Source organism: Ischnura elegans, chromosome 6, assembly GCF_921293095.1.
Source record: "Ischnura elegans chromosome 6, ioIscEleg1.1, whole genome shotgun sequence".
Classification (NCBI taxonomy): Eukaryota; Metazoa; Arthropoda; class Insecta; order Odonata; family Coenagrionidae; genus Ischnura; species Ischnura elegans.
The window spans coordinates 42,788,329-42,810,230 of NC_060251.1; positions in this window are offsets into that span (position 1 = coordinate 42,788,329).

Below are 21,902 nucleotides of genomic sequence, written 5' to 3' on the forward strand. Positions count from 1 at the left end.
ATATTCCGGAAAAGCGAAAGAAAATTGTTATAATAATCAGTGGCGTAATTAGAGGTAACTCATGTGGGGTTTTACCCCAACAGTCAACCACTACAACATAATTACTCCCTTCAAGAAAATATTGAAAATAATATAGGTTTAATGTGAATCATCCTAAAATCATAAAGCTTCAATTAAAAAAGTATTTAAGATTTTAACTTTTTTTAAATTGTTACTTACTATTTTTTCTGTTTTATTTCCACTAGAAAATTGGGGGTGAGGGATACCTCACTAATAACCCATATGATAACAATGGAACCTTACTTCCGCATGCATCGCATCACAGGCGCCATCGAATAAGCTGTGTCAGCGTTGTCGTTTGCCAATATTAAACTCATGAGTGGCTCAGATAGTGTAGAAATAATACAGTTTTGCGGGTAAAGGATGCATCATTATTAAAAAGACTATTTGATTTCACATTTGAATTTGATTCAGTCTTCTTTAACTCTGAGATCAGTCATAATATCCTCATTGACAAGAAATATAAAAATAATGCTGTTATTTTTTTCGATATCAATCTGAAATTGTTAACACTTGCTCGTTAACTGTCCTGCTTAAATATTTTTTATACGATTTAATTTCTCAATAAGTACTAATCCTTCAAAAAACATACACAATGTCAGCAGAAGTATTAAAAGTTTTTAGGTGAATCTCAAAAGAATGCACTTAAAAGTGTATCCTCGAATCGTCAGAATATATGTTTCTGAACATAACTCAACCCTGGTAATGCAACGTGACATTAAGCAAGGGATGATAATTTAGACTCTTTTAAATGGCAAATTGATGGTTCCACGGGTTTTATTTCTCCCTTTGCGAACGTACTTTTTTCACCCCGTTTGACTTCTGAACTTCGAAAAGAGGGAATACACTGTCGCAATGACTTTTATTTTGCTCAATTCTTCATCTCCAACACCTGAAAAAACAACTCTTGCATCCGGGGGGACGTGCATTCTCACATTTTTTTCCATCTCGGGGTGATTGTTTTCATGCAATTAAACCGTCGTGGCTGGTTGACTATCTAAAAGTTGAGTGCTAATTAAGTAAAAAAAAACTCCCCTTTTCGAGGGATGCCTTGTGCGCCGCAGTCGGAGGCACCCTAGGTACGGACATGCGCGTGTTTTGTTTTCATCTTATTTTTTCCCAGTTGCGTCTTACGCTACCTGTTGATAGCGCGCCAGTTCCTCTGAAACAGTGTCGGCTGGAGTGCCATGGTTAAGTTTTCACGCCCCAATTAACTCATGCTCGGCTTCATGAATTCTTCAAGATCAACAACGCTCCCTTGGCAACAAATAGAGTTGTTTTTATTTCTGTTGAAAGTGGAGGAATCCTTTCACGAAACGACATAACCTTTTTCCCCACTTCCCACTCCTCTTCGTATATTTTTTTTCTCATTTCCTTCAACCAAGTGCAATCTCACCTCCCTATCTCGAAGAATGTGAGACTGATGGGACATTTTTGTCAACATTTCGCTTCAACCCAAAGAACAAAGGCGCGCTGCAAAGCGAGCGTAATTATTTTAAGCAATCAATACACGGTCTCTTAAATGTTTTCCTGCAGCATTGGAAATATGAAACAAAGAAATATCATTTAACCTAAAGCCTACGTTCACGAAAGTCAATTAAACTGTCGCCTAATAGTTCTTGGGTGACCGCAGACGGATTCCCTCGAAAGCCATCATGCAAAGTGTGACCGAGTGTAAATAATGAGATGAAAAAGTAAAATAAACAGTATATTCTGTTTGAAATTTGGAATGCCGCAAACGAATACTTTGAATATATTGCTTAACAGAAGGTAATTTTAAAGAATACCAAAAAACGCATTAAAAATTTGAGATTTTAATCGTTTTAAAAAATTTGCAAAATACCAATTTTTAATGTTTACAAATTCATGCTTTCACTTCAATATCGATGAAAATGCAAAGAATTTAAATTATTTTATTAAGAGAATCGTTGATTCTTACTCGCAATAATCACATTCCACGCTCAATTTTCCGAATAACATGGGTTGGTAATGTGGAGTGCTAGGATATTGACATTTTTATTTTAATTTTTTGTTAAAAAAACAAAATTGTTCAGATGTGATTAAAAATGTTTAAATAACTTATATAGCGAAATGATCGAGCATTACAGGGAGAAAATGGGAACGGTTGAACTAAAATCATAATGCCTCTCACTGCCGACTGATACGGATAAAACAAAACGAATCATGAAGCTGGCAAATCATCATCGCTCCAATGGAAGATTGTCAAGATAATACTAATTGCAATTCATACGTTAATAGAGGCAGTGCACCTCGTACTGGCTTTCACAAAAAGCTTTCCGCAGCAAAAAGCTTCCGCCATTTCGATGGAACTCGAAAGATTAATATACCCGGAGACTAATCCTTGGCGATTTCCGAGAATGCCAACGACCAAAACGTATTCATCACCGGATAATATTTGCCTCGAAATGATGGTATAATACGAGCATTAACCATTGCCCTCCATTAGTGGCTTTTTACTGTTTGCGCTTGAGGGAATATAGAGATCACCCCATGCCAAGAATAAATCTCGGGGCACAATAGAGCAACCGGACGTAATGCCGCCATTAAAAATTTGTAAGCGAGGCTTCTTTTTTTTTGCTTCGCGTTCTGCCACTACTGAGATGGAATGGAATAGAGAGGGCTGATGCCAGGAAAAAAGATAACGGCGAAAAGTCTTGAGGAGATCATCAGAAAAGGCGCCGTTACTCTTCTTTGCCACTGGAGAGAGATTTATGGGTAAGCCACTGCGGTAGAAATTGGGTTTTGGTTTGAGACGCGGAGTTTGAAAGATGGGGAGAGAATTTTTCCAAAGGAATCCGGTGCACTCGAATGCTCACGGAGTTAAAGGTGTCCCTACACATGTCACTGAGACGCAAGTACAGTCGACCGCCGCGTTACGATGGGAACGACTTAAAAATGATTTCGTAACACGATCTGAGTTGACTTTTCGTGCGATATTTCAAATTTCGCGGATTTATTTCCAAACGTACAATATGTAATTAAGTATGTAATCTACGCTTATCGGATGATGTTTTAGCAAAGAAAAATTTATATGCGCTAGTATTCTTCACACTGACTCCACGCCCGTAAATGACTCCGATTAAATACCCGATCCTAATATGGCAGTTATCCTAAGACTTTGGAGTGATGTTTCATAAAAGCACATTTATATTCGCTAATACTCTTCAAACTGATTTCACGCCCGTAAATGATTGCGTTAAAATATTCGATGAAATTACAGAGCGAAAAGTCCTCCGGATCCGATTAATATCGTAATGCATGGCTCCACTGTACTAAGAAGCAGAAATAGAAATTACATATTCAAATTGTTACCGGTGATATTAGTTAAAGCCACTTTGAAATTCATGAGCTGTTTGGTGACCGAGATTTTCCTAGGTCGTGTCATGAGAATTTTATAGTCGCTATCATAGGACGTTTATGTCAATGTCCACCCACTCTATCCCATGTTTGGACTTCTTCCCCTGATCACTCTAGTTTGAAATCTTTCCTAAAACTTCACTCTCCTAATTTAGTACGGCGAAGATCTATTAGTCATCAATCTATCCATAAGCCTTGCTCAAATCCATCTGCTTATCTGACTACCCAGCATCGTTCTCATGGTTTGATATGGTATTTGTAGGAGACGATCGACAGTTCAGGTCATTTTGACCGTGAGGAAAGGTAAAGAAAAAATGATGGAAAGACAGCTGTCACTTATCCTCCCATCTGAACTTGAGTTGCCCTTCACTCAGCACTCAACTTGGGATCGAGTGACCTTTCATAAGTCTCAGTCGAGTTCGGAAACCGAATCCATGGTCCAGAATCTTAAATATTCTTGCTAAATATCCCTCAGGTAAATACGAATGCATTTTCTTTCTTATGCGTAAGGTAATTTTTTGAAGTGTGAATTTTTGCACTTGAACAACTACTATTTTACACGCCGTTGAAATAATTCAATGCACCGCAGAATATATTTAATGGAACTCTTGCGAAGCCCTTTAGCACCACCATTACCTAGACATAAAGGCCTGGTTACACGGTGCATTAAAACCCGTACGGGTTAATGTCTTAATGTATGAACGCGAGAATGAACGGAAAAATTCACCGTGTAACCACCCCAAAATGTACAAATGCATGAACGCGTGAACGGAAAATAGAACCTGTTCTAATTTCGTTCATGCATTCGCACAAGTTGATAACTGAGCCGCCTGGTGGGAAACGAAACAACTAGTTGTCATCTGTAGGGCTATTCCGTAACTCTTTACGCGTATTTGTACTGTATCGTAAGTGCTTGAATCCTACCACAAACTCACCATTTGCATCTACACTAATATTCATATAGAATATCCCTGTATGTATGCCGGACATACCAAGATTATGCCTATGGTATCTTATTGGTTGTATTATGCCGGAACAAAACAATTGATGAGGTTATAACAGAGTTTCAACACCACATTTGTGAAATACAACGGCTATCATACGACTAATAGAACACATTTAAACATAATTTATATCATACGAATTAACGACAATTCTACCGATTATACGTCCGAGGTGGGAATGCACTGGCCCACCACAAAAAGACGACTAACATTAGCAAATTCATAAATCGACCAGATCTCTAAACCAACATCTTTTCCATCAACAGCAAATATCTTCTTAACTTTATAACCGTCCCGGACAAAAGTAGAACAAAGTATTAAAAATATCTACTCTCATACATCATCTACACTCACAATCAGTGAAACAGATGGCAGAAAAATGTCTAGTAAACACGGCTTAAAAACAAGATGCGTCTACAAATTTCAACTAGTATTAACTTTGATAACGGTTTGAAATAAATAGAGTACTATTGAGATAATATTAAGCGAGCGATAACGATAAATATTAAATATAAATAAATATTACTGGCACGAAATAAAACAACTTCGGCAACTACAATGAACACCACTGTTTACACGGCAGCGCAAATATATTACCAGTACGTGAAATTTCCTGGTCCTACAGGAAACAACGAAAAGGGAATTATTTTCTGGTAGGTATCGTCTGCTTCCTACCTAGTGTTACTGTTTACACATTTAAAACTGGCGCACTGTAAAGGGAATAAACAAAAACTTAACGCCTCGCGTTACGAGAAAATGTGTGAAAACTTGTGCGAACGCATGTACCGTGTAACCGCTCATTCATGCTTCTCGTTCACGCAAACGTCCATGAATTCAGACATGCAAACAGACACGCATTCATACATTAACCCGTACGGGTTAATGCACCGTGTAACCAGGCCTTAAGAGTTCTTAAAATATCTACCCAGCCTTTTATCCACTTATCTTACATGGTTTCCGATTCCATTGAAGTAAACGGGTGAAGGATTCGAAGAATAGACAAAAATTTCACCGTATCATGTCATTGACTCAGACTCCAGCTCATAAAAAGTATATCGAATGGAATTTTGACAGACCAAACTTTCCCAGTTTTGAAAATCACTAGTTCAAACATCAACCACAGTCTATCATTTTAAATAAATATTATTATAACAATATAGTACTCTTACGCTTACCGTATGTTGCATGTTATTTTTATAACCCGGTTTTATCAATAGCTAAAGAGATATTAAGTGACTATATATCTGAAAAGGAAAAACTGAAAAGGAAAAAAGTATGGACGAATAACTCATGCAATCACCTTGTATCTCCCCGACTTCCGATACACTGAAAAAATCCATTAGGAACTGCCAAGATTTTACAAAAAAATTGCTCTCGTTTCATGGCCTAAAAGTCTCCAGCATGTTCTTGAATCATGACACCGACCAAAGTAGTTAAAGGAAAAGCTTCATCGGTGAAGCCCTCGCGGGTATCAGCCAGGATTAAATCCTGGCGAACTGCTGGGTGTAAGACTTATCGCGTTGAAACCTCAACGGCGAATATTTCTAGTCTAAGGGCACGGAAATAGGTCATTCACTAAGATCGTTGAGGCCATACATCATGATAAGATAGATATTCCTACACCCTTTTAAAGACTTCGAGGTTGTCAGATGCAAGAGGTCGAGGACGAAGGAGTACCCATGAGCTTGATACTGTGCCAAAGTGGGGTTTAAACTTGGCAACAAGACGCCAGACGTACTATATAACATCTACATACTACCCAGGAAGCTACCTTAATAGACGTGTGGCGGATGGTGGTAGGATACCAGTCGTTCGCACATTAATAGGAAATGCTCTAACGAAATTACTGCTAAGATGTATTTAACCCTCCGTTGGTCGTTTGGTGTCTACCAGACGCCAATCCATTTTTTTTTCTTTGCCCACATCGTGTTTTCAAAGTTAGGATACTGTCTTTCCTTGTATCTTATTATTTTATGCTTCTGAATTAGTCACCAATATGGTTTTACGTTTCTTCACATTTCTGGAATTAATACGAATATTTTTTTGCTTTTGGCGTCTAGTAGACGCCACGCGAAAAGTTAAGGCACTATACGTTATATGCTAATTCCTTCTCGATATTCATTGCAAAGTTTTCAAATGCGTTTAATAATTAAAAAAACATTATTAACAACTATTTAAAGCATTTCATTTGAGGTACGCGACTTTTTGGTACACATTCATGATTGCAATCAATATATCACATGAATGAAACTGTTATTGCTGTAAAAAACGTGTATTGAGTATTTTATTAGTATGGATATCTGCATCATTTTTATGCATGACTATAAATGAAATTCAGTATTATGTGTAAGATTTTTTGCAGTTGTTTCCACTGGTATGCACTTTCTTTAACTATGGCGTCTGTGAGACGCTGCGCGACAAATTGCGATTCAAAATGTGATGTGACTGACGGAGGGTTAAGTTCTTTATCTCATTGAAGAAAAACGAATTCCCATTAATAATAGGGAGTTTCCTTCATCAAAGAAAACGAAAGGCATTGATTGCGATTCGTTACCCACCATTAGTGTATTCATAATAAAAAAATTATTTCGGTTTAGAAGTACCGATTTAGACGAATGGCAATGGTCAATTTTATCCTCATTTGAAAAAGGCCAGATTGGCGCCCATGCGATGCCACTCCACGTGACGTCAAAGGGCCCTAGTTTCTATAAGAGTAGGTAGGAATTTTACATCGTCTGAGATTACTAATGCATGCATGAGGCACAGAGCTCAGGGAAACATGTCTTCATAATCACCTATTAAAACTGGCTGAGGTCGGAATGTTTTCTTCGTTATATAAGGAATTAATAATCCTTACTTAAGCCAAGCGCTACCAGCTAGCAGGGTATTCTGCTACCTGCTAGCATCCTGCGTCGTATCAGCGCTCAAAGCCTCTCCCCAAGGTCACCTCACTTGCGGCAGCGGGAACCAGAACGACGTCACACGGAGTTTTCCCAGCATTCATACTCAGCCGTCGCGTTTTCGCGCGCTTGAAAATTTTTCACTTTTCATTTAATCGCGAAAAATAGATATCGTCATTTAAAAATCTAAAAGCGTGAAATACGCACTCCAGGACTAATGATCTTTCGATTTAGGCAAGAAAAAAATAGGAAACCACCCTATTGTTCGAAAAAATATCTCCCTAAGCACCTAGGAATTTCTAGGTCGGAGCTAAAAATGTAGAGGGGTTCTAATATGACGTTCTATGTGTCACTCTTTAAGATATCCATTCTCAATTCCTCAAGCAATCTAAGCGCGCATCCCTCGAGTCTCTAGCGGCTCCCAACCTAATTCGTTTAACATCTGTGTAACGCTTTCTTCACGCAGACAGGACTGATAGACAGGGATGAGTAAGGTTTTCAGTGAGGTAAATGATAATGCCACGGACTACTCAATACTGATAGATGATTAGCTAAGTAATTGTGATAATTTCTGCGTCTAATAAATAATTATTATTCCTTCGATAATGAATTTGTTTGGGCTTTAGTTTGACCTGTTTATCGTCAATTAAATGGAATTCGCTTACAAATTAATTTTGTTTCGTAAGAAAATTGGTAAAAACATTCATGATCACTGCATCGCTAGGGAAGAACGCATGTTTTGGGGAGAGCTGTAAATATGTGACTCAACATCCCAGGATAATATTAAGCACCAATACTGATCACGAAACGCTACAACCTCCCATCATACGAACAGGCAAAGCTTAGAGTAGAAAATCAACAAATTATTTTTCACACTCCTATGCTACATTAGAGGAGGTTTTACCAATTCCAAGTGGGCTATGGGTCACCATGGAATTACGCATGACATAGGTAAAAGCACAAAATAAAGGAATTAATCATATGTGCATTTGAACAAGGCAGTATATTTTAGACTTGGGTAATATGTTAATGAACAGGGTATTGAAAATTTCTCGTAATTCATACCACGTAAGTTTCCCATATCTCCTTCCAACGTTCCGATGTGCAACTCACCCATGGTCCTCAGGGATTCAGCAATCCAAAATCAGTCAATATGTCACGCTAATGAACCTTAAATTGACCATCAAATATCTGAAAAAAGGACTTTTTCTTCCATTAATTGAAATTGGAATTGCCGTTCCTATAAAAAAATCAACTCCTCTGAAATCTTTTATCGTGCAGCCCTCATATCATTACCAAACGGGTCACAACTAACTGCTGTCTTGAAGTGGTATTTGAATTGCAGGTATCAAATATCGTATACATCATAAATATATAACTATTATTGACATTCCAGTATTGATCCACGTTAATATCTATAGTAATTATGCTCAGATGTATTTATAGGTGAATTTTATATCACTACACGAGATAAATGCTATTAAGCCATGGGCATGACAGACGCATTGCACTGAATCAATGTAAATTTACCCGCGATTTAAATTTACAAGAGGTTTTCACGAGAAAGGCCAGTGTGTGCCCAGTCACGATGGCACGCCTCAAGGGGAAGGGGTCAGATATGAAGGGGTCAGAAGTTTAGTGTTTTTCTCGGAGCATAAGGGGCCCATTGGGTTAACGCGTAAGGAAGACCCATGAAAATGCTGATTTCCCGGAATTATGAAAAGTGTTTACTATTTAATTAGATTTAGCGTGAAGAGGCATATTTTTGCTATGGTCAACGAAAGATATTAGACCACACGAAAAGAGAAAAATATACCCTTTTTGTAATAAGAAAATGACACAGTAGCATCCACACACTTTAACAATGCCATGCACGCTTTCTACATATCTTCTTTCACCTCCCAGCGTTGCGTTGATTTGTCAACAATGAGTACGTAATATCTGATGGGTGATGGATAACTATATATAAATCACTTTTTAGAAATTACCTGCGTTAGTATCCAGGGCATTAACAATGAGAAATAAATATCATCTAACATAGTGAGAAAATATTTAGTTTTACACCTAAAACCACAATTTTGAAAATACGTTTTACCCGGCTGCCATTTAATTCTTATTTCCAAAGCTTATCAAATAGTACTGTTTTGGCTGACTAACATTTGAATCACTTTCATCATGAAGGGTCAAGGGTCAGCTCCGGTTCAAAGAGGCGTGGAAGGACCCCTGAATATTTTTCATCCCATTAGGAGATAAATGTTAACAAACCATGACTGTGAATGACGAAAAACATTATAATTCACCCGTGAAGCCGCCAGAGGTCTTCACGAGAAAGGCCCGTGTGTGGCCAGCGGCGATAGCGGGGCTCATGCCTTCCGTCTTAGGAGAAAGGGTCTAACCTGTGCTGCTTTGTGTGTTTAATAATGTTTTTCTCGGAGAATAAGGAGCCCGTAGGGTTAACACGTGAGGAAGATGATGGATGGGAGCAATCGCCTCCACCCATCCCACGAACATGTGCCTCAGCCTTCGCCTCCTGGGGGATTAAGATACGGCATGTGCCGCAAGGGGCGCCTTGACTGCTCAAGCCGACGGTACACACGAAATTATTAACAGCCTTCGCTTTGGGCTGGGTCGGCTCGGCCTCCCTGATTATTTCTCATGTTTCCATAACCTGTCCGTGGATGCTTGATTCCTTCCCACCCTTCGTCTCCGTTTTTAAATGACGCCTCACCACCGCCCGCGCTGCGTAATATGAGACGCTGCGAGCAATAGAAAGGGATTTCTTTTTTTCCCGCCAGAAAAAAAAGTGGTGTACCCCAAGGGTTCGTGCAGGCACCGCTGCGGTGCGGCAGCGGAGAACACACGGCGAGAAACTATAACACAGTCCACGCGTTTCAGCGAAAGGATTTTGCTCTCCCCTGAAATTGCTTTCCGCGCCATTGTCGGGTTTAACGAGAGCTAGCAAATGTGTTTATAAATGCAGAAAGGTTTTTTCTCTCCGACACGGGCAAGTGCCATGTCCTCTGAGCAGTGCCATTGATGAAATAGCGAGCGTAGCTCCAGTAAAACTATTGAATAATGCTCTAGAGTGTTTTCATTTCCATGGAATGGAACTATATGACACAAAGTTTTGAGGGAAGCATGAACGTATAAACTAGTTTCCATTAATAAGTGGATGAACAATACCCTATCGCAGGGTTTTGTGTTTGATGGGGTACACATATAAAATGGGAGTCAAGGGAAATATGTGTTTATTTGTTTTATTTATATATTTTGTTTGTTTTCGCCCTATTCAAAGTTAACCAATGAATGAGACAGGAAATAGGTTTAACGTGTATGAATTAATGTAATTATTGATTATATTATTTTTATCAATTTCAGTTTTTTAAGGACAGAAATAAAATAAATAACACATATTGATGTAACGCCAAGAGCAACGTAAAACAGGAAACGAAACATGATGAATAAATCAGAAAATGAAAAGAAGAAATATTCAGCCTACGTTGTGGGAATGTTGTGCAATTGCATGGAAGTAAGTGGAACGTGTCATTTAAGATACTAAAAATACAAATGAAGTCAATTTATAGGTAACTGGAAAAAATATGAGTGCGCCTGCTTTGAATAAGCATGAGAGGTTTTGGACTGGTGACGACCCCTAAGGTAGGCAATTCATATTACAAAAATGCCTTGTCTCTTTCTATAAAACACTCAGTTTCGTATTAATTATTGATTAAAAATTGTCATAGTTTATTTTATCTATGGTACATCATTGTGAGTATCCTAAAACTCGTATCGAACGATACATTCCATTTAATATTGCAACTACACAGAAAATTTAACAGCAGTTTTTGGGATGCATAAGTTAATTTTACTCAATTAATTTGTTTTATTTTTTGAAAATGACTTCAAACTCAGACGTTGGAACTTACATTACAATTATTTTGATTGTATTTTATGTCAATGGACGTCACAAATAAAGTATACTGACAATCATTGTCGTATTTGACATTATCACTGAAATTCTTCTTTAAGGATCAGCCGACTAACATATCGTACTGAGTAGGTGGCTTCAAACATACGCTATCGACGTAATGGACGGAAGAGATATCACAGGGACCCAAGGAACGTGAAATAGATCGAACAACCTGGCAACGCAGCATGGGGTAGAAATGTACCAGGGTCAAATGTCGTCGATGTGAGGGATTGCTCCATTCCCTTGACTCTCCTCGACCGTTGTCTTCGCTCGGTTGAGAAAGGGACGTTTAATGACCTCATCCGCGTCAATGGCGACCGGTCTTTATCACCAGAAGCAGCCAGCCGTCTTCTTTCGCGCTGGCATGGCGGGAAAACCTGTCACGGTGTCGAGTTCGCGAGCGGGAATAGATGGCGGTCGCAGCGGTTTGCATGCGATCCAACGCTGCTGCCGAAGTCTCTTGGGGCTCTTTTACTCCGATCCGGAAGAAAATGTTTGCGCCAGAGATTCGTCTCCGAATGAATTTACATCTGAGAGAGGAATCTTTCGCGCGTCGTGGCGAATTGGCGGCCATCTATCACTCCGACAGCGATTGAACAGGAATGGTAGCGGGTCAATTTCGTACCTACTGTGAGGACGTTGGTTTAAACTAATAAAATTTTAAAAAATTCTCAAAAATGAGAATCGAATCCGAGACCGTTGAATTTTCGGGCCACGGCAAGCACTACTACTCCATTTCGTTCTCTTTTTATAAACATCAACAATCAGCAATTCAAGGACAGTTTTAACGCAGTGCAATACTATATTCTTATATCAGCCTATCATTTCATAGTTTCATAATTCTTCTATTTTACATCTTATTGGAAATATTTTATACGAGGTCATCCTCTATCGTTCCTCCATTCCTCCTGACCTTAAACGATTGATTTTATCAGACCATCCTTTGTCATGATGTGACCATGATGATTTTGTTGTCCCCTTGTCTCGGCAAGGTTTTCAAGAAACTTTTCCTCTCCTCTATTCTTCGTAAAACTTCCGCATAAATCGCATGATCTGTCCGTTTTCAAATCCATGATTCTTTTGTGACACCACAATTCCAACACTCACGTTAAAATTTATGGCAATTTTTGATCTCATTGATCAAAACCAAATCCACGGGACCCTTTGTGCAATGCAAAAAGGTGGATTATGTTCAAAGACGGATCCAGAATTTTTTTCTGGGAGGGGTGATAAGGCCTGACAGGCAAACGATCCTCTCATATTTGGAAATGAGAACAACATACAACTATTGCTATTCGAAATATTCCCTTTATTTTAAGTTATTTATATAAAATTAAATGATTAAGCCTCCGTAAAATACAAAACAAAACGAATGTAATGATTACCGTATTGAAAGTATTCGTCTATTTTTTTAGCGTCTGGTGGAGAGGGGACGTGCCCCCCCTTGTTCCCCCCCTAAATCTGCCCATGATGATGTTTGAATTGCATATTTAACATCAATCGTAGTGTGATGTAGCTTTTTACTTCACTGGATGACGGTTGACGAGTCTGGTTAGCCATCTTAAATTGACAATTAGTTTAGGTCGCTCAGAAAAATAGAAAACTCCATTAATTTCAGCCTTCCTGTCAATAATATTTCAACCGCTTACTTATATGGAATGCCAAAGAGTATCCATCAATGTAAAATCAATATGACTTTGGCACATGGATTACCTGGAGGTGAGAACCTATTGTCCACCGATTATTATAATAAAAAAAATATGCAGGCCTAATAAAAAATATTTTTTCTTTAATTTTAATTTAATATTAAAATTTTTTATCTGGAACAAGTGGGACTTTCGGGCTTAAGCATATTGATAAATATGCATTTACAGCCACGAATCGTTGCTCCCACAATGTTACCAGCGTAAAATAAAAAGTCGAACATAGTTTTATCTCACATGTGGGATTTGTATTTTATTCAGAGATTATTTGCACCATTGGATTATAACATTTTCACTTGAAATAACGAGGCATTATTTTTCCAATTAAAGTTTTATGCTATGACCCCAAAAAGTATTGTTATTTAAATTTTCAACCGAATATTCTTCGATTTTTAGGTGGATAAAAGTCAGTTGATGTTAAGCTTACGAGTAGAGTATATCCCTGTCACCCATTTCTCCGATGATGAAATTAATTTATACTGTTTGAACGATTTAATATATTTGGGCGTGTAAAATAAATATAAATTGCCTTAATAAAGGATTCTCAAGGAATGTCATGGCCTGTGATATCTAAGTGTAGAATAAGTGTGCAAGAACTGAAGTTTTTGACCAAAAACCTTACGGCTTACTGTGTACATTCTAACCGATGGACGGTCTAGTTCCATTTGTTCATGAAATTAATCAAAATATTTTTTTAACTATAAAAAATATGGACAAAAAATTAACTCTTCCTGGAATGAACAAGATGTGGGTTACCTTTGTTACCGGTGGCCAATGAATGTTGATGTGTCCAGGGAATGGCGCCGTTATTTAAGGCAAGTCATAATGTCAGGGGAGCAACAAAGTCTGCAAGCCGATATAAAAAAAAAAAAACCACAAGGTCGACATCCAGCGGACCGTTTTCACGCGCTCTCCTTTCTGCTTTGTGCATTACAATAGCAATTCTCGTGGGGTCAGGAAATGTGAACGCCATTCTACTCCCCGTAATAAAAAAACTGCTCCCCTACGCTGAAACTTTCTCGGAGTCATAAAATATTCAGCGGAGTGGGATGAAATTTGATTGCGCTTCTCTGAATATGGCTCGGGGCCTCATGAATAGGCATCGAAAGAAAATTGATGGAGCGACAGTAATTCGTAATCTGTCCATAATTTCAAGTTGAAGCACTACTCAGGAAATCACTCCAGCACTTACAAGCCACTGCATTATATTGATGTAAGTTTGAAGCACTGCAGTTTATCAGAAATCACAGTCTTACGAAACTACGAAAGAATTTATATGACATTTTTTTAAAAGAGCATGACCCTTACGTAAACCATTCGTATCAACCAGGATCCCAAACCTCTCTAACCTTATCTGTGGATGACTCTTAAATTCTAAGGTATATTAAGACACACATCCACAAGATGTGTGTCTTAATATACCTTAGAATTTAAGTTTAATACCTTAGAATTTAAGACACAACTAAAAAATAATATGATACTTGCACGGGTCACAGAGAGAAATTGGTAACAGCGTATAATTGTCAGATTTGTACAATAATGTATGAGGGTATATGTTTTTGAGTATAATAGTTTTTAGGACCAAGGGTGGAGAGAAAACGGAAAAGCCTTAATTAAAACAAATATTGGGCATGACATGAACGACATGCTAAATGACGGGAATGTGCAACGAGGTAATAAAAGAAGCATTCGAAGTGAGACAAAAATATCTGTGACTCCAATATGTAAAATGTTTCTTCCTAGTTCGTGAAACCAATTAACATGACGAAGACTGTATAAGATTGAAAATAGATTAGCATGATACCTCCAAGAAAAACATTGCAATCTGTGCCACAAGTTATTTTCCTCGAAGAAACTGGCCTCACATCCCCCAAGAAAAAAAATATTATGCATAGAGAATTTCTTCTTTTCAGCACTTGCATATCATGTCATTCCCGTGGAAAATCTAGCAGTAGATATTTTAAGCGAGAAAAAATTATGCAGGAAAATAATCCGTGGCCTTCGCGTATTGATACTTTAGCATCACTTGACCTAGCTCTCCAATCACCAACAATCGACCGACCTTGCCTTCGCAGCATTTACTTAAAGTGGTAGCCATATTTATCGATCCCTCGCAAATCATATGCAGGCAGACATTTCAATCTTGCACCTCCATCCAATACGATCCAATGAGCAGAGACGAGGATAATAATTACACATGCCTGCAACGTGGGTATACGCGGGACCCAGGCGGGAATACTTGGACCTATTTTCTTCTCAGTCGCAGAAAAAAAAACACCCGAGCCTTTTTCATTTAATTATTTCGAGTATTTTCCATCACGCAGGGTAAAAAAAATACATGAAGTTTTTTTGAGAGTAGGTGCAGGGAATGAGATGGAGTAGGGATAGCTGTAATGGAAGGGGAACGAGAGAGACACACATATACGTATTCTGGTGTACGTAATGTGGATAACGAGGGAGAAATGGGGTGAGGCAGACCAGTATTCCTCCTCACGTAATATTTCCCTCTCCCCATTACCCGTGAAAAAAAGGTGAAAAAACATTTTAACGAAAGAAAAACATCACATCCGCTCTTTTCCCGCCCTTCTGAAAATGGCCGCTGGTGTCGTTATGATTTAATTTGGCTTGACATTGTGCCCACCCAGTATACGGCACCGGGACGCTGTCATGGGAGTGAGAGGGGTATAGTAGGGAGACCAAAGGGCAGGAGGCGTTGCAGTCAGTTAGCGCGCGCAGCGCCACGCGATGTTTGCACGGCGGAACAATGAATTCGCGAGAGCTGCCTGACTTCCCCCCCTCCCCCCGTCATATGCCCTTGCCATCATCGCCTCGCGGAGCAAGATTATTTTCTTTCATTTTTTTGTTTTCTTTGCTTTTTTTATTCAAGTTTCGCGAAATGGAGCGGAGGATATGTACAGAATATACCCAGCGGGCCAAACCCTTCAGGGTGTGTCGACGGGGAATATGGCGGTGAAGAATAGTCCGGTGGAAAAAGAATGGAACGGCTTGATGCGCATTAGCGGCCCGTGTTAATCTCACACTTTATCCGAATTCAGCGCAGTGAGCCGCTGTAAAGACGTGTGGCAGAAGGTAGGCACGTACCCAGATGCGGAGGGGTCTCCCCAGAACGGCCTCGACATTTTTCTGGCTCTTTAAAAATATGCATGTGAATTCGCTGTGGGCAAAGAGTGTAAGGATTCAGTTGTGGTACACATACATAGCCTTAATTATGCATTATTTCCTATATAGAGGAAATTTATAATTTCATGTGTCATGAATTAGGAAAATCTATATTTAACTTAAATATAAAAACTATTAACAGATAAATATATTCCTTATTCTAAGCCTTAATGTTGGAGTGTAGGATTTCTATTCACATTTCTATTATTTGATTCATATCGATATCACTTAGGTAAGTAGTTTATTTGGACTATCGTTCATTTTTGTTTGGAAAGTACAGTTGCCAATTGCTATCACTTTGCATGTTTATTTCGTTGTTTATGTTATGTATGATTCCAAATGTAACTGTGTGTGCGCGTCTTATACAGTCGGTAGCAAAGAAAGACGTTCCATGTTCTTTTCCTTGCGCTCTGCTTCACGAGAAATAAGTTGATAACTAAGAAATCTATTTAGAATGGCAACAGTTAATGCTCAGTATAAATACATACGCTCCAAATTTGTTTTTGGTATGTTAATCGATATCATCGATTTTTCATATATTTAAATGTATATTCTCCTCATATGTATTTCATATATATTTATCCTAAGCATTAAGGCCCCGGATAAATATACCAATTTCAAGGGACTTCAAGTTTACCATACCGTCGCCTGGTGAGGTATGTGTGTACAGCAAACTTAATCGAGCTAGCAATGAATTCGAGCAAAAATGCTAAATTCGAACATTTCATGTAAAAATACACAGATTTATTTGAACCAATGAGGCAATAGCGGTACATAAATTTCTGATCTTAATCATGACTTATTGGTGCAAACGCACGAGACATTATTACGAAACAAATTTATGTTTGAGCCCGACTGAGGCTGTAAACGTCATAGTATGTAATGTGATGACATGGGAGAAGGCGAATATGCAAAGGGTATAATGGAAGAAAAGTTTAATTTAAGCCAGTTGATCATTATAAAAATGTGGTGAAAAATATCTCCATAACGGTGAAAAATGGATTACCTAATTATTGTAATACAATAAAGCATGTTTTATCTATAGGAGACATTATACGGTGCCACTTAGTTATCATGACAAATAGATCTCTCACATTTCATCAAATAAAGGCATAAATAGGACTAAGTAATTACTCGACTGAGTACTTCCTATAACTGATGAATGGATTTCAGGGATAATTATTGATGTATTCTGCCGCTTGTGGCTGGTTGATTTTGCGAACTACCCCGCGCCATTCCCAAATTGTTCTTGAATTCGCAACAAAGCCTTTCGAACTATTGATAAATCTCCATCTCTTCAATTCTCGCCCTCACCCTGCAACGCTTACCTAACATTCTTTGCTATTTCAACATACTCCTCTCCGCTTTGAAATCGCTGAATTCATAACCTCGTCATGTATCGCATCTCCTTTAGGCGTTTCCTCTCCTCGCCCACAATGTCCAGCATTTCCTTGTTAACTGTCCTCACCTTTCGTTGCACTTTCTCCGTGTACAAATCTCTTCATGCCTAACCCGGATAAAGAACTGAATTTCAAACTTTATTTAAATTAATGATTATATGTGTTCCGTTCCATTTAAGAATTATTTTTTGTATAATAAGGACGTGACTCTGACGTATAGGTGATATCTTCTTGCAGCTTAGAATACAAGCATAATAATAAGGAAACAATTCATCAGGTGCTACGTATGGAGCATGTTTCTCTATGGAAGCGAGGCTTGGACGTTGACAGCAGCAGAGAAGTCTAGGGTTGGAGCATTCAAAACGTGGTGCCATCGAAGAATGATGTAGATAAAATGATGGACCGTGTAAGTAACGAGGAAGTGCTAAGAAGAGTGGGAGAAAAGAGAAGTCTTCTAAAAACCTTAAGAAGAAGACTGGACAACTTAGTTGGCCACATTATAAGACATTATGGCCCGATGAAAACAATCTTAGAAGGACAGGTGGAAGGGAAGAAGGGCAAGGGACGGCACGGAATGAGTTACATTGGACAGGTTATAGAGGATGTTAAAGAGAAGAAACGCGTCGCTATGAAAAGGCTAGCAAATAGAAATGAAGAATGGAGAGGGGCGTCAAACCAATCTTAGGATCGTTGACTAATGATGATGATGACGGGCCCATTAGATTTGTCAACAAAAAAAACAATTGAAGGCTACTTTTTTCCACCTATTATAGAATGCACCCCAAGAATATATTCCTGGGAATGGGGTTGACCGAGCGTGTCCGGACTAAGTATGATTGCTAAAATAATAAGAGCTTATTGAAAGAGAAAAACCAGATGTAGGTTAAGTAAAGTAGCTGGCACCTATTTGTATTTCATCTACATTCGGCAATAGCTTCAATAGTGCATTGAAGATTTCCACAACTTATTCAACATATGTACGATACGTTTTTTAGACATAATATATTATAATATTCTCAAATACGTTTAATGCATTTATTGCAAATATTTTCTACGCGTTGTATATAAATATTAATAGTGTTGACGAAATCGTGCCGCAAACCGTATTTCATACAATACATCAGTACTTTGGTGATATAGCCAGTGGTGGATCTATGGGGGCTGGAGCCCCCCTTGGGTATTTACACTAGATAGAATGGTATTTTTTTTCCGACCCCCACTACTGCTGGAATTTTTAACCCAACTTACATTTTTACCCCCCTCCTTGTTTCTATCCTGGATCCGCCACAGGTTACGGCTACAAGCCAATTTGATTATGAAAATACGTGAATGATTGCATTTGTAGTGAAAATTATGTAATTTTACAAAAGTACTAGGAATGACGTATCTCATCCCGTTACATAACGATTCAAATGCAATTGACGGCTATAATTATAATTTAACTGATCTCTGTCAATTCCTCAGCTTAATTTTAAGTATACCAGGACTAGCTACGGTGATAACTTTACGGGAGTAACTTTCGGGTTCGACTCCCGGTCAAGGTGAATGATTTTTTCTCTGTTGATTTTTCGCACCCTCCGCTTAAATTTCCTGAAAACGTCATTAGCATAACATGTAATCCACCGATCAAATGAAGTTCATTTCAATATCTACACCAAAAAATTAGCGCTTAAAGGTCCATAAACCTATTCCATGAATATCTAGTATCTAATATTTAAACGTGCAAATAATTTCTCTTCATGCCATCCCAAAATAGTGCTCTCTTCATTCCCATTCCGCGTTAGCTGACACTTTGAAATTGTTTGGCTAACGTTTACACGAAACGATGCAGTTACCTTTGAAATATTCTTCTTCAATGAACGCACTGACCCGAGCAATACAGCTTAGAGGTCACACTAGATTACGCTATGCAAACATTTTATTTCGTTGTTAATTAAATCTGTTCAACTGCGCCAGGGTCGAAATTGAGTGAAATGAAGGAGTGAGATAAGATGGCTAATATTCCTGGAATATGGTAACAACGTTATTATTCCAACATAGTGCTATGCGGTGGTGCCCTTATTCCGTGGAATATGTCTGGTGACAAAGCCTACCAGAATAACTCATCACTTTGACATTAATTATCCTAATTGCAACTACTCTCACTTGCGTCACGCACAATAGTTTCAATGATTGGTGTGTTGGTCTCAAAAATTTCGACCCATCATGGGGTCTTCAACCGACAAATCAAGTGCAGCGCTTTGACTAAGGAGACTCTTTACGTCTCTTGTTTGAGAGAGAATTGGATTCACGAAACATGCGTTGGGACATTACATACGTTCCAATTGCAATTGAAAAGCACGGGGCAATGCCCTTCATATCCTGTTAACGGACTAGTCTCTGATATGCTCCTGCCTAGCGACGAGTTTGCACTAGTGCACTTGCTTTAAGCCCTCTTTACTCTTAAACAACCAGGTAAACTCATATTTATGGCATTACGCTTAAAATCAGAAGGCGACGCGGTCCAATGCTTTCATGATTCCATGCTGATCAAAGAAGAGAATAGCTTGCAAAATTTGAACTCGACTCGTGCCCTCGGAATGCGGTACTCAGCTGATGAGAATCTGATTATCGTTATTGTTGAGGCGATTAGGTATGTTCCGTTTCATACATAAAGTTATGCAATTGCGATACCAGAGTGATGATTTGAGAACTGACAAAAGAATTTACTTCATAGTTCTTGTTGTTTTTATAGCATGCTTTCATGCATTTTTGTTCTAATTTGACTCTATTTAATTTCAACTGTAACTCGGCAATGCATTCCTCTGAAAATATATAATGCCTGACGATGGGGTTAGATGCGCCGATGCGCGATGGGGTTAGATGGAAGGTGGGACCTTCTAGACCCAATCTCGCCCAATAAAGACGATTTACTATTATTATTATTCCGCTGACTACGCAGCAGATACATCTCTAGCAAGAGAGAGTATGGTAAACGCCCGACGGTTTTTTTCACCCCGCCGAAACGGAAGACATTTCGGCATTAATAATTCCATCACCCGGGAAGCGAACTTGGGCTTTCCAAACACTTGCCCGATGCATCACAAAACGCGGAGAAAGTAAACGGGAAAAATGAGGTTCGCGGAATCCAAGCCTTTTTCTCCTACCGCACGAGCATGTTTACACGAAGAGATGAGGGTGCAGGTTGACACTCACGTATGAGATGTAAATATGCGTGATGGATCGCAGATTGTTTGGAAAGGAGTCGAGACGCAATTATTTATCTTTTTTTTTACCTATTTTTATTTCCGCGATGTTTCTTGTCCGGAAAGCGGGTTCTGGGAGAGGTAAGATACTAAAAACGGCGGGAATGTGCGAGAAAACACTTCAGACACAAAAAATAAATTTCCCGTCCTCCGCATTTCTATCCCGCTTCTCCCTTCACGAAATGTGCCTTCTCTCACACAAAAAAATAACCTGCGCTTTCACCAGGGTGCATGTCCCGAATATCTGCGAAAGCGGGACGCGATTGCCTCTTTATTCAGAAGTGGAATTATGCTTTAGGATAGAGGAGCCTTTAAGGTTTGCTACGATTTATTCTAATTCATGTAATTCCCTGAAAATAGTCTAACAGTGCAAAGAGTATAGAGGATTACGGTAGGTTTTAGGGGTCGAAAGAAAATAAAAAAACAAGTATGCACTAAAGATAAAACTCACAGAACGAAGTAAAATGGTATTTTTATTGTGGAAAATCATTTTTTGATACTTACCAATCAATTTAAAAATTAATAAAGTATTTAAATAACATTTTTATTAAAAAACCACTTTAGTTAAAAAGAAGAAAATATTGCCTAAGCCACCTTATATTATTGATAATTTCAAATGAAATTGATGAGATAGTAAAAAAAGTTTTAGGAGAATATTTCGGATATGAATAACGGAAAACGTGTTCGGCATGTAAGATTATATCCGCTTACCTAGGAGCCTGATATATATTGACCAGAACTTATATATTTTATAATCTCACTATCATCCAATTCTGAGCTGTACTGAAAATTTCAGCGCTCGGGTTAATCGGGGAGTGGTAAAATTTGATTGGCAAGATTTTTTCCCGAAAGGGCGAAGAAGAAAGCGAGTACAATATAACACGGCCAAATATCCCAAACACTGTAGAAATCAGTTGACTTTGTAAGCAGTTATGAGCACAGGTGCAAATTTATGAACACCAAGAATGAGATTTGCTTTGAAAAATCATTTGGTTTAGCAAGGAATTGAACCCGGATCTCACGATTACCGATCAGGTATGCTACCAGTTTAAATAAAATCTC